Genomic DNA, 16,023 nt, shown 5'->3' with positions numbered 1-16,023 from the left:
CAACTGCATTTGCTATGCTGTATAGTTATTAGCTTTGGATTGTATTTGGAACCTAATTTTATGTCCGGCCTGCCTGCCTCCAACATTCATCTGTCTATGATTCCCTACATTCTTTTATCCAGCTCACTATAGCACACAGAACTGTTGATCTCCAAATTCATATTATGTTACGTCACCATTAACAAATCACTGACCTAGAACTAGGATGATCATATATTTATAATCATCACCAGTAACTTTACCATAAGCATTTCAAACCTGAATAACACTGAGAAAAAAAAGGAAAAGGCACGAGGTAATTTCATTTAAAAAAAAGCTTGTCAAAACAATCAATAAACAAAAGTAGATGAAGTTACAGTATATGCTTATCAGTTTTTACTGAAAAACTTATACTCCATCCCACTTCTGCCTGATTCCTGAGTCCTATTGATTAGTTAGGCTGCCCTTCATCATTAATCAACTAGGCGACAGGAAAAGTAAAGCTAAGTTTGACCTTTATAGGAACAGTTAAGAATTACATATGAATTTAGCTGGCTATATGTCTATATCAACAGTATATGGCATGCATGTTCACCTCTATTTATACATCATTTGATGCACTGTTTGGTTTTTGCAGATCTAAGATGCCTTTATTTTAATTTAATTATGTCTAAATGTTGTTTAAGCAAAACCTTATGTTTTAAATAAACATTGACTTGCTAAGATTTGTTTTATTCATAATGTGATATTTGCTAAATGTAAAAATCTGTTATGATATTTAAAAAAAAAAAAAAACAGAAAAAAGCAAAAGAGTATTCTGGTGAACTTGTCAGATGTCCCACTAGCAGTAAGCAAAAAAAAGGCTCCCTTTATAGTGGGTTCAAAGTACAACTTCAGTCAAAGCCATTTTTCTTTTGTATGTTCTCCCCATGTTTTCTGGGTTTCATCCTACATCTAGAAACATTCTGGTAGATTAATAGTTTACTGACCAAACGTGTGTTTAGACATATTAGGGACATATACAGTTACTATGGTACGGACACTGGATTGTGTGTTAGGACTGTTAGTGACTTAACTATGGACTCATACTGCCTTATATGTGAGCGCTACATAAATATATAATAGTCATTTATAAAACAGAACTGTTTCTTCTGTTTCCTTCATATATTGCCTGATGTCACAGAGTCAGGGACCATAATGAAATTTCCCCAAAAGGGATCAAAAACAGCAATAAAACTTGGCGCAAATATTTACTCTTTTCATATCTACGAAATTAAAAAAAGAAAGAAAAAAGTGCTTTGTCTAGAGTATTGTACAGACATCTGATGGACAACAGAGGATGACAGTGAAAGATAAAGAATCGAGTGCTGTACAGGCAGCACCATTCTGTTTATTGGAAAAAGGAGGGGGGAGGGTGAATGAGCAGCACCCCACTGTGGTGAACAAATCAGTTGTTCATCAATCTGCCATGACCCAGGTAGCTAGGATGTACTCGAACATACGCAAAACACACTCGTCCCCTCTTTCCCCCCATTCGCCCCCCCCCCCAAAAAAAACACATAACATTTGTCAAGCTTGGGAAAAATGGCCTTTTAGGCCACTTTATTCACACCACATAATTTAAAGCATTTAACAATTCACATGGCAGTCATTTTAAAAACATTGACAATAATAATAACCATAACAACGATACTAATTATAACAACCATAATAAATAAAAAACAGTTAACTTTAAAACATTGCGCAAGTGCAACAAAATAAACCCTTAGGGGACCAGATTAACCCTTTCCCAGGTTGCAAGCACTTGGAGGCACGGCTCACCGCACTTAAAACCTTGGGGCTTCACCCACCCTAATTCATGTTCCCGGCTGCAAACAGACCACCGGCTCAAGAACACTACTCGCAGTCCCCTTTTGTTAACCACTACTTTAAGGTGATCTAACATAACCATAACCTTTTGAGGGATTCTACACCTTAGATGGTTCTCCACACACCCTTAAAAGATGCCCTCCAAGAACCTAAACCGCTCACCAAACCCTGTACTTCACTGTCCTAACCAAAACACTGGTGGGTGGATGGAAAGCTCGATCCCTTCATAACTGCTCCCCCACTTCCTCTTTTCCCTGTTAAATCCTTTTTACTCCAGCCCACTTGTCAAATTCCACCTGTCCCTGACTCCCTAACTTTTCAACCTATCCCTTTTCTCCTAATCTTAACCCATTAACCATCTGCTCCCCCTAGCACCCTTGTCATGATGGCTTTTCGCTGATCCTTCTTTTTTGCCAGCCACAGCCCTCTCTTTCGCCTAAGAGGACTATTATGTGATGTGTCTGCTTAAATGTAGGCCACACGAAAAACTACTATGATACACAATATGTAATCACTCACTTTATAATGTAATGCATAACTCAAATTATAATGTATCTATTTTTCTCATGCCTTTAAGAGACTTTATAAGACCAGGTAAAAAAAATTAAAATGCTCTGGGGTTTTTATTTTTTTTAACCTTGCTGGTTTTGCAGTTCATATTAAATTAATTCTGCAAGATGATTACTAAAATGACTGCTTGTTAATATATCATTAGCTGTACCATCTGTGAAATGTGAGTTATAAAAAGAGGACTTTGATTTGGTTAAGTGGCCAGTTCAATAAATTGGATAACGAAAAATTGATTTATGAGGGGTAAAAATAATCATGTTTGCTATCATAGGCTCAGTCTGCCTAAGCCCATCTAAACAACTAACAAAAACCCTGCTATAACGGAAAAAAGCTATACCTTCCTATGATATACAGAAAAGTTTCTTCTCACAAAAACATGCCTTGTCCTGATTGCTTTCAAAATTTTACTAAATACAAAAAAAATATTGATTCCATTTTAAATAACACTTGCAACAGTCACGCTGATCATCTCCTTATAGTGGATTTGCCAAGTATAGTAGAACCCCCGTAACCTGGAACTCAGATAACCAGACACATCCAATGATAATCATCCAAGAACACATGCCACTGCTCCGCTAGGGCTGTGGGAGCAATCAAGAAAGCAGAGCTGTCAGCATAGCAGAGCTCCGCTGATTGTAGGTGAATGGGCACAAGTCTCCCCATTAAAGTCTAGTGCTGAATGGCTGAGAAAAGAAAACCTCACTTATGGCTGAGAAAAGAAAACAATACTTATCCGGAATTGGTCATTCCCCGTGGGTGCTGGATAACTGAGGTTCTACTATATTGAGTTAGGTCCAGACCCTAAAGTGACTTACTGTAGGATGTGGAGATATTCTTATTTGCTATTCTTGGGCAGACATGTGACAATTGGCAGTTTAGGGCCCCTTGTTTCAGATGGACCCCTGAAGGATCCTGATGGTGTAACTAATGGATTTCTATTAGCAAATGTTTTCAATCCTGGACCAGATCCATTTCAGGTTTGCTGGATCACCCAGCTTCACTGATTAAAGTGTATCCTCTCCAGCCTTGGAGAGCTTTAATAAATCAGGCCCATTGACTGGGGTAGTGCCACTACAGGTACAGCAAAAGGGTGGAAATTTATGAATTTATTACAAGATAATTTTATGATACATTTTATAAAAGCCCAACTAGAAAAAATACTCTGCTAGACCCAGAATATTCAATAACAATGCAGAGCTTATAACAAATGTGCTTTAACATAAAATCTGGGTAGCAGTGACCATAAAATGATTTCATTTAATATAAGTTGTAAACAGGAAGCAAAAAAAAAAAAAAAAAAAAAAGACATTTGGATAAAAACACTTGGATAAAATGAAGGTTGACAAAGCACCAGGACCCAATGGATTACATCCACGTGTCCTTAAGGAACTGAGATCGGTTATTTCAAAGCCATTGTTTCTAATTTTAGAGAATCTTTAATCACAGGCATGGTACCAATAGATTGGCGTAAGGCCAATGTGGTTCCTATTTTTAAAAAGGTAGCAAAATCAATACCAAGTAACTACAGACTAGTAAGTTTATCTTCAATAGTTGGAAGGATCCTAGAGAGTGTGATAAGAAACCACATAGAAAAGTTTATGATAGAAAATATTATTATAACTGATAGTCAGCTTGGATTCAAAATAAGACTGAAGTTATAAAAGAAATTTACTCTCTTTTTGTGAGGAAGTAAGTAAAGAGGTAGACAGTGGAGTAGCAGTTGATATAGTGTACTTGAACTTTGCAAACGCATTTGAAACAGTACCCCACAGACAGTTAATAAGCAAGTTAGAGTCTTCTGATTTTAAAAAATTCAATCTGTAAATGAATAAAGAACTGTCTTGAAGACCACATACAGAGAAAATTGTTTATTGGTTCATACTCTGAATGGTTTAAAGTTGTTAGTGGTGTACCCCAGGGTTCAGTGTATGGGATCTTTATAAATGATATAGAGTTTGAGATCAAAAGTACCATTTCTGTGTTTGCAGATCACACCAAACTATGTAATGGAATTAAGTCTATACAGGATGTCTATAATCTACAAGCAGACCTGGATGTACTGTTTGATTGGGCAGCCAAGTGGCAAATGACATTTAATATAGATAAATGTAACGTTATGCACTTGGAGGCTAACAACATACATGCTTCAGGGGAAACATTTAGGGGATATAAAAATGAAAAAGGATCTTGGGCTTCTGGTAGATCATAGACTTAATTATAGCATCCAATGCCAAGCTGCAATATCTAAAGTATTTTCTTGTATTAAATGAGGAATAGACTGCAGAGATCGGAACATAATTCTGATTCTGTACAAAGCATTGGTCAGACATTATCTGGAATATGCAGTCCAATTTTGGGCATCAGTTCACAAAAAGGATATTGTGGAATTGAAGAGTGTGCAGAGAAGGGCACCTAAACTAATAAAAGCAATGGAGGAGCTCAGCTACGAGGAGAGATTAGCTGAACTGAATCTATTCTCCCTTGAGAAGAGAAGTTTAAGGGAGAATATGATCACCATGTATAAATATATAAATGGTCCATATAGAGAACTGGCTTACCAACTATTCACTTTAAGGTCATTACAAAGGACAAGGGGACACCCTTTCCGTCTTGAGAAAAGGAAAATTAATCTCCAAATAAGAAAGGTATTATTCACTGTAAGGTCTGTGAAAACGTGGAATCGACTCCCTCAGAAAGTAGTTTTAGCAAGTATTGCTTTAAGAAACATCTGATTGTCTCACAAGATCAGGAAGGCCTTTTTTTTGCCTTGTTGAAGCAAATTGTACCAAGTTTTATTTCCCTCCTCTGGATTAACATGCCTTTAGGGTTTTTATCTAAGATTTGTTTATTTTTCTAGTGGTTGAATCTGATGAAATTTCAACCTATCTATGTAACTATATGCCAATAAACAGCGCCATACCGTGATATTCCCACCACAACCATACCAACTTCATTGTTGGTGTTTTGGGTGATGTGAAGAGCAACTTCTCCAAACAGGATGTGTGCAATGACATCCAAAGAGTTCAATTTCAGTCTCATCTGACCAGGCTATATTCTCCCAGTATTTTACTGGCTTGTCCAAATGTTGTTCAGCAAACTTTAAACAAGCTTCAACATGATTTTACTTCAGCGGTGGAGTCTTGCATGAGGAATGTGCATAGGGACCATGTACCTTGCTGATTTCATATCTTTCTGAAGTTCTTCACAAGTATTCCTTGTCTCTTGGACAACTGATTATATTCCTTTGACTCTTCTGTGAGAAATCTTGCAAGGAGCACTTGGTCTTGGCAAGTTTAGGGTGAAATGATGTTCTTTCCACTTCTTGATCATGGCCCCAACGATGATCACTAGAACATTCAGAAACTTAGAAATACTTCTGTAACCAACTCCATCAGTATGTTTTGCAACACTAAGGTTGCAAAGGTGTGGAGAGAGCTCTTTGCTTTTACCCATCATGAGATGCTTCTTGAGTAATACCTCGGTAATGAGAAACATTTTTATAGACCATCAATTAGGGCTAAACCAGTTTATATTAATTTTCACTGAGAGGGGCAGGATTTTTTTCTAAATACTGACAGATTTCAGGAGGTTTCTTGGCTTCCCATGCCTTTTTGCATCTCCTACTTCATGCGTTCAATACATATCCCCTTTGCCATTCACTTTATTACACATAACCCAATGGACATATTTGCTTTGATTTCCTTGTATGTGTGGATTACTTGGGTTGTTATCCACATCTGTTGTAAATTCCATGTCAATAGCCCCATTAGAAATATGTTATAATATATAAATAAAATCTATGACAAATATGTTGACACAACTGGCAACTTCAGGATAGGATTTTTTTAAGGCAGTTGCAGGGGTAGGTCTAGTGGATAAGTATTTGGATAAGTATTTTGGCCAATCAATATACCTAGTTTAAAGCTTAGCAGACTCTGCTGATCATACATACCTTTTTTAAGCATCTCTGCTAATATGTTCACACTTCAGAAACAACACTTTGCATCTGAAAGGCCAACAAATAGGCCCAACTGTGATCACATAAGGGCAGAAGTATAACTTTGTGTAAGGTTCTGCATATGGGCTGATCAAACATACCTATCTGAAGAGCCAATAAAAGGTTTAAATATGTGGAGCAGTGAGTAAAAAAAATAAAAAATAGGAACCTTTGCTTATATCTAGCATGGGGGCTCAGGTATGTCAGTCTTTGCCATTGGCATCAGCTTTAGGTTTTCGGCACCCACACTCAAAACATTCAACATCAAATCAACTTTAAGGTCTTCACAAAGAAGTAAAATTTATATACAAAAGCTAATGCACTTGAATATTTGGTCCTCCTGAAAAACAATGAAATAAGCCGAAAAACAGAGCTTGCAGTTTTGTAACCAGGCAAAACTGCTCATAATTCCTATTTCCCTGATCCTGTAAATGGCTTTATGCTATTACTACAGATTTGAAAAAAAAATTGGGGTTAGAGATCACAAATAGATATTCAGAATAAACAGTGAACTGCAAATTATTTGATTATACCGAATATTTTGCATGCAGATTTGACCAACCTATTAAAATTTACAGTTCATGAATAGCAACTAGATTCATGAATTGCCTTACTATCCACATATTCAATATTTTCATTGCTGAACAAGACCATGGGCCTGGTTTTTTAAAGTTACTCAAGGATAGAGAAGATAGACTATCATAGAAAAACCTGGGGGATCGAGCAAACCTGCAACGCATTTGGTCCAGGAATGAAAACATTTACCAACTAATACCGAATAATTTTTAAGAAATCCATTACAGGTTTGCTGGATCACCCAGTTTCATCCAGGATAGTCTATCTTCTCCAGTCTTGGAGAGCTTTATTAAATCAGACCCAATGTGTTGCCACAAGTTGAAGGAGCTGCTATTACAGAGTTAAGTAAGCAGCTCTATTGAACATGGACACATCCTTGGGACAACATGCAAAAACATTGGCAACAGATAAATCATACATAACGGTCCAGTTTTATCTAGTGGAATACACTGTATATAGTACTACATAGTACAGTTATTAATAATTTAAAGGCACTGCATGGATTTTTTGTCTAATATATTCAGATCAAAAACACATTTAATGCATCTGACATACAAGGCTCATTTTCTAGCATATCCCTGCCTTCTTTTTAAATATGCCTCTTGTTATGGAGCTCAATAGCTTAGACTGAAATTTACATAAATAATGTCAGAACACAACCCATTTTACACAATCCTATTAACCCCTTTTATCAGTAAGCTCTGTTGTAAGATCCCGAACTCAAGGAAGACTAGGTAAAGAAGTTGGTGCATACATAAGAGTGGGAGGAGGTGAGTTTTGTTTAATCTCTCTTATCAATGGCCTCTGTTGTAATTTTTAGAGACGGCATATTTAAAAATCTGTATTTCTATCTATCATATCTAAAAACAAACCAGCTCACACTTGGCTGGTGAAACAAGTGGCTTGGAATCAAGTGAAGTTGGAAAACACAGGAGTTTTTTTTTTTTTTTAAAAGGAGTTGAATCCTTTTAGTAACGACATACGGTAAGTAAACTTTTAGAACTCCTTGTAAACAAACATTGGAACTTGGAAAATGAGTGGTGGCAATGTGGAAGGTCTGCCATATGTATGCACAAATGCAGCTCCTAGGTGAATACCGCTGTGACAGACATGAGCAAGTCGCCCTTCTGGTATCTCACATGCAGAGCTGGAGAAGTACATTGGATAACCATGAGTGGGGTCTCCTGCTCACTGAGCAGGTAATTATTGGCTTAGGTGTGGAGGGTGGAGAGGTAATTCGGATAAACATGTGGGGAACTGGGTTAGTTAGAGGAAGTGGTAGGGGCACCCAGAAAAGGAAGGCCAGCTCTGTGTTTGAGCACCCTAACAAATTTGCAAAGTTATATGAAGATGTGCAGGTTGCAATCCCAGTGGTGGCAACTCTAGATGTTACTGCTACCCCTAACAGCTGGGAGAGCAGCCCATCTAGTAGGGGTGGGGAAGGCAATGCAGGAAGGCGTAGACAATTGGTTGTCATAGGGGATTCTTTGATCAGGGGGACTAATAGAATAGTTTGTCGCCCGGATCCCTTCAACCGCTGTCTCACTGGTGCCAGGGTTCAGCATGTGGTGGACCGAGTGGACAAATTACTCTGAGGGGCTGGGCATGACCCAGCTGTCTTGATCCATGTTGAAACCAATGACAGAATCGATGGAAGATGGAGGATCATTAAAAATCATTTTAAAGAACCAGGTTTCAAGTTGAAGGAAAAGACCTCCAAGGTTATGTTCTCTGGAATATTGCCCATGCGCAACACAGGAAAGGCAGAGGGAGCTTAGACAGCTAAACGCATGGCTTAAGTCCTGGTGTAATAGGGAAGGGTTTGGGTTGGGGATTGGGGTACAATCTGTATGCCAGAGATGGTTTGCACCTAAATGAAACAGGGTCTGCTGTTCTAGGGGAAAGATATTTAAACTAAGACAGAGGGGGGTGGGACAGTTAAATAAGGTGGCAGAAAGGTTAGTCAGGGGTCAGCCACTAGTGGAAGGTGGACTGGGGATAGTTGGGGGGAGGGTTATGGATAAATGTGTGGAGCTTCCCATGTTACTCTCAAACATTGGATTGCGCAGTACTATTTGTACGGAAAAACAAAAGGATTTGGCAAACAATCATGATAAATGCAGCAATGGTTTAAAGAGCCAGTTCACCAATGCTAGAAGTCTTGCAAACAAAAAAGGGGAGTTGGAAGCCTTAATGAGTGAAGAGCATTATGACTTAGTTGCCATTGCTGAATCCTGACTTTGTTCTTCACATGACTGGGCTGTCAATATTCCTGGTTATACTCTCTTTCATAAAGACAGAGTCAAACAAAAGGGTGGTGGTGTCTGTCTATATGTGATCTAAAAGTGAATGTGAAAGAAGAAATTGCTGATGGAACAAGCGATGAGGTTGAGGCATTACGGGTGGAGTTGAATGTGGGGATGCACAATACACAATGATTGGAGTCTGCTATAGGCCCCACAGTGCTAAGGAGGAAATAGAGAATCAACTACTAGCACAGATAGAAAAAGCATCAAAAAGTGGAAATGTTTTATTCATGGAAGATTTCAACTACCCTAACATTGACTGGAGTAATGGCACTACAGGAACAGCAAAAAGGGAGGAAATTTGTAAATTTAAAACAAGATACTTTTATGGTACAGTTTATAGAAGCCCCAACTAGAAATGATAGTCTGCTAGACCTAGTTCTTTCTAACAATGCAGAGCTTATAACAAATATGCATATAAAAGAGAATCTGGGTAGCAGTGACCATAATATGATTTCATTTATTGTAAGCTGTAAACAGGAAGCAAAAACAGGAAATATAATAGCATTTAATTTTAGGAGAGCACATTTTCAATATTAAGGGTGGCTCTCTGTGACTTGGACTGGGAGACAATGTTGTCCTCAAAGAACACAGAACAGAAATGGGAATGTTTCAAGTCTGTTCCAGCACTGTTCAAATCTGTCAAAAGCACACTGAAAAATAAATTCCAATGGGTAATAATTTTAACTGGTTAAAATTAAAACCTATGTGGCTCACAGCTGATGTTAAAAATGCCATAAGGAACAAGAAAAGGGCATTCCAAAAATATAAAAATGAAGGATCACCTTAATTGTTTGAAAACTATAAAGAATATAACAAAAGATGTAAAAAGGAGATAAAATGTGCAAAACTTCAAAATGACAGATTCCAAAGGAAAGTAAGGCAAACCCCAAAACATTTTTTAAATATATTATTAGCAAAAAGATCAGATCTGAGCATGTAGGCCTCTTAAAGGATGCCGCTGGGTTGGTAACTGGGGATAAAGACAAGGCAGATTTACTAAACACTTTTTTTAGCTCTGTGTACACAAAGGTAAATGGCAGAGCTCAGGTCCAAATTCATAATAGCAATGTCACTTAAATGAGTCACCAGGGCTCAAAATTGATATGATTGAGAAACAGTTGGGCAAAATTAAGTTTGACAAAGCACCAGAACCCGGTGGATTACATCTACGTGTCCTTGAAGAGCTGAGTTCGGTTATTTCAAAGCCAATATTTATAATTTTTAAAGGCTCTTTAGTCACTGGCAAGGTACCGATGGATTGGAGTAAGGCCAATGTGGTTCCTATCTTCAAAAAGGGAGCAAAGTCATTACCAGGTAACTACAGACCGGTTAGTTTAATGTCCAAAATTGGAAAAGTCCTAAAGAGTTTGATAAAGAACCACATAGAGGGGTTTCTGCTAGAAAATAATATTATAAGTGATAGTCAGCATGGCTTTAAGTAAGACTGAAGTTCTCAAACAATTTTACTCTCTTTTTATGAGGAAGTAAGTAAACAGGTAGACAGTGGAGTAGCAGATGATATAGTGTACTAACGTATTTGACACTGTACCCAAAGATGTATATGCAAGTCAGGGTCAAAAGGTTTAAAAAAGTCAATCTATAAATAGATAGAAAACTGGCTTAAAGCCTGCATCCAGAGAGTAGTGATTAATCATTCATACTCTGAATGGTCTAAGGTTTATTATCTTTATAAATGATATAGAGTTTGGGATTAAAAGTACAATTTCTGTGTTTGCAGATGACACCAAACTATGTAATGGAATGGTTATGCACTTGGGGGCTAACAACAAGCATGCTTCATACTGTCTAGGGGGAATACATTTGGGGAAAACTGAAATGGAAATTGATTTTGGAGTTCTGGTAGATCATAGACATACAAACAGCATGCAAGGCCAAGCTGCAATATCTAAAGCCAGCAAAGTACTTTCTTTTTTACTTGTATTAAAATAGGAATAGACTGCAGAGATGGAGACATAATCCTGCCCCTGTACAAAGCATTGGTCAGACCACATCTGGAATATGCAGGGCACTCTGCGTCTGAAGGAAAAGAAGTTTAAGCTCCGGATAAGGAAGGGAATCTTCACTGTAAAGTCTGTGAAAATGTGGAATCGGCTCCCTCAGGAAATTTTAGCAACTTCTTTAGATTGCTTTAAGAAAAAGCTGGATGCTTTTCTAAAGCACAGATTATAACTGGGTATTAAGGACAAACAGAGACTGTTGATCCAGGGAACATCGGATTGCCTCATGGAATCAGAATTTTTTTTCCCATTAAAGCAAATTGTACCAGTGTTTTTTTTTTTTGCCTTCCTCGGACCAACCACGTCTTATAGGGTTCTATATCTGGGATATGTTTATTTCCCTAGTGGTTGAACTTGATGGACTTTTCTCTTTTTTAACCTAACCTACTATGTTACTATGTAACTTCTATTGCTCTCCAGAAAACCAATATTACTGTGTGAAAACTTTGCCACAGGACTACCCTGTAAATATATTTAAAATATATGTATAAAACATACATTTTAAAAATTCATATTGACTCAAACCATTCATATTGACAAATTCATATTGACTCAAAATGATGAAGCAGTTTAATATTTCTATTGCCATTTTTCTGAATATGGCAACCATTTGGAAACATCGAAAGCCACAGAAACTCTGATACAGATCAGCAATTATCCTTTAGCAGCGCGGTAGAGGATATCAGTCTTCACCATCCTCAGTAGCGAGCTGTCTGAGGATTTGCTGTTAATTGTTCATCATCCAAGCCATTTTTATTTTTTTGCAAAATGAATTAGCGGACTAAGAAAAAATGCTTCTGGTAATGAATCTGTCACACTTTAGATTAATATATTTCTGAGCTAAATATATACATACAAATTTCTGGGAGAACACACTGACATTTTTATCCAGTAATATAATTTCTATTCACAGTGTACTGTATCATTACAGGTTAACATATAAGGATAAAAAATATGTGCATTAGCTGCAGATAACTTTTAGTTAGACATCTTTCAGGTCAGTTTTATCCCGTGAAATACCCAGGGTTGCTGTGTCATTTTGTTGTATTCTAAAGACTGACAACTAAGTACAGTTGTCATAGATTCTTTCTACTGTAAATAGTAGCTAGAACAAGCTGTGCAAGCAGCAGTTGTGGCTCCCTTGCAGGTGAACCTGTAACACTGAAACTATTATTCTTTCTAACATTACAGTCCATAAATGTTGAAATATGTTGTTTCCTTTAGATCTACCAACAATTACTTATACGCCTTACATGACTTAACGTAGATTGATCATATTGATTGGGTGGACCTTCACGGTACATACTTGACATCTGATGATGCTACTGAATGTCGCTACAATTACCACATTTAGGTCACACATTTGCTGACTGGATATGCATCCATGGCAGTGTGGCCAACATTAGGGTTTTCTTTCACAAGCAACTCCAGCCACAGTCTCTAAAAGTAACATAACACTGCCACTTACATACTTTCAATGTCAATGGTTTTAAACATTTACCTTTCTCAAACATGAAATCAATTATTTTATCAATAATTTACCAGTTATTCTCTATTGGAGCCCACCACTCCTGTTGCAGCTTCATTGTTCAAGGTATGCTGCATTGATACATAAACAACAACATTTTTGTGGTATACTAGTGGTACCACTCAGAGAGAGAAAAGGAGGAGTTTTTTTGGCTTAATTATGTACATTTCCAAAATCTATACAAAATAATTTTTCATAACAGAATAGTAATAGTATGTACACATACCTGAAATTGATTGGATGATTAGATAACAGTACATACCACCAAATAGCGTAACCAACAAATATTTATATATAATACTTAACATATTTCCCCTATATTGGGTCTCTTTCTTACATATAGAACAGTCTACCTGTTCAAAAAGTAATTCCTGCTTGAAACAAGCAGAAGCTATGTATGCCCTATGGTATTTGTGACTAAGAAGTAACAAACACCAAGTAAGTTTTTTGTTATAATTATCTTACATTTATTTGTGTTTTATTTTATTTTCTACCTAAATATGGAACATATTGGAACATGGTTACAATGACGATTCGCGTAAAAGTATATAAATAATTTAATGTATAAATATGTCAATAGCACACAAGCATATATGGGTTTTATCCCATGGTAAGTTGGAAAAAGACATATAATGTACACATGCAAAATATATAAAATGAAATTTTTTCAAAAGCTAATGGTATACTAGTTCCAATTATTATAACCTTTAAGGTTCCTCAATCCCCTGAAGAAGCCCAGTAGGGCGAAACCCATCGGGGAAATTTATAGGATATGAAATAACAACATACTGTAAGTTATATATAGCAATCATAGATGATATGTTATAGCTTTGTATAAATATATGAATATAATGCAGCTGGGATAAGGATCATACATGTGATCTAATAAAAAGTTGGTATTTTAAATGTACTATTCTGTTATGAAAAACATTTTTGTATAGATTTTGGAACACTACATAATTAGGCCAAAAAATCCCTCCTTTTCTCTCTCCAAGTGGTACCACTAGTATAACACAAAAATGTTGTTGTTTATGTATATATGGCTGGGGTATGGGCTATAAAATTAAAAATGTAATCACTAATCACGCCACAATTATTCAAACCAATTATGCTGCATTGATGACACCCTGAAAATTCAGATTTCAGCCTCTATATGCCACAAATTCCTTTTCAAAGAAAGTTTGAATTGCGCTTGATCAATTGAAGTTGATTCATGGTAAAGGTTAGTTAAATTGATAATGTATTGCCCCCTGTATGTGCATACTGGATTCAAATAGACATACTTACCAAAAAGGAGCCTTAGTCCAGTTTGTGTTGCCTGTCACTGTTCAGCCAACGCCTGGAGCCAGAGAACAATATACATTTGTTGAAAAAGTGAAAATGTCAAAGAGATGGAAAGGTATATGGATATATAGGTAATTATATATCTTTCTGCTTGGAGAAAGGATAAGGAGTGGCTCACTAATAAATCATCAGCTTTGCTAACTTTATTATCTTCCTCAACAGAATATTTAATATCAGCAAATATGTACTGCTGTTGAGCCACTGACTTTGTCCGCCCCGTCCCTTGCAATCTATGTTCTTTTGGGAGTTAAAGGAAGCCTTTATAAAGAGAGTAACAGATACACATATGCTCTTTTCCTTTACCATCATGTCTTTAGCAGACGAAGAAAACTTTCATCTATTAAAATTGCATTACAGAGTTCTGGCTGGAGAACAGCTTCACAGGATTATGTTGTGTAACTCTTCACACTCTGCCTTTATAGTTGTAAAAGAAACTAGAAAAACAGCTTTACAATACCTGGTTTTCCAGGTCTTTTCATGTACCTGATGCACTATAGAAAGCAATGGTTGTCTAAAGATGGGCAATTTGTTTTTGCAGGCTTGGCTTTCTGTAATACACTTGCAACTTTCCTTAATAATAAACATAATCACTAGAGACCATGTCGCTAGACCGTTCATTTTAACAACAAACTTCCCATACGATTATATGAGAGGTTAAAGTATTTTATGCATGTTATGCATCTGTAAAAACCCTCTTGTACGTAGACATTCAAAAAAAGTATGGTTTCTGGGTGCTACCATCTTGATTTTAGCATTCCCAACAGACTTAGAGGTGTCACTCAAATGACACCATCTGCATTTACTTTTCAAGCATATTATGTCTTCAAACACAGCTGTTTTATTGCTCCCTGGCTGCTGCAGGTATTTGATACCTCCAGGTGTGTCCGATACCAGTTCCATGAACTGCATGATATGGTTTTTCAAAACCAATTCATATAAAATATTGCATGCAGTGGAAAAAGTATTTACATACCATAAAGTGTAAAATACCTGCAACTACCAGGATTAGGAGCTGTGGTTAGTGTAAAAGTGACCTTTGGTGACAGGGTCAATTGATGCATAATGACGCATTTTTGTAGAAGATCTACTACCTGTGTCTTGTAAACATTTTGGGAAAATGAATGTTAGAGTGTTGTATATTAGCGAGATTGCTTGGATATGAAAGATTACTGCTACCTCCCTCCTTCCCCCATAAACCATGTCTGCACATTAAATTCTACATGTAGTGTTTGAGACACTCACAGGAAAAACCAATGGGACGGCACACCCTCTTCTGGGAACTGCAGAATCTTCAAATGCGGGATCTTTATAAACCATCACATCAGTTAGGGTGATAAAGGAAATGGCAAAGTGCCAGGTGCCAGGAAAAACACGGGATCTGCTGTTCTGAGTATCACAATGATACTGATATGATTATTATTACCATAATTCATTACCTATATTTAAATTCATATCTATAGTTAAAGAAGATAAACATTTAACGTTCAAACACAATGGATTAACTTACTGTGAAACAAGAAAAATGCCTGTTTCCAATTATACAATAAACTCATGTGTAGCCTGTTCATCTGAGCTCCATTTAATTACTTATTACAGCTCCATCTTATAAAAGTACTGTATGCTTTCAGATTATTGCCCCTTTAAGAAACGCTCAGCACTCCATACAACTTTATCTTTGTCCGGTTTTCACCATATTCTGCTTAAGATAAAGAGCTGTGTGGGCTGCAGTGAATCAGAATGAATAAAATATGTTCACATTCAGAGGATTCCAGTGATCGCATTATTATTTAATCCCTGTCTTTCATTCATGCACAGTTTTTTCACCTGATTCTT

This window comes from Pyxicephalus adspersus, chromosome 11 (genome assembly GCF_032062135.1).
Source record: "Pyxicephalus adspersus chromosome 11, UCB_Pads_2.0, whole genome shotgun sequence".
Lineage (NCBI taxonomy): Eukaryota > Metazoa > Chordata > Amphibia > Anura > Pyxicephalidae > Pyxicephalus > Pyxicephalus adspersus.
Note: the sequence above shows the minus strand (reverse complement) of the source record.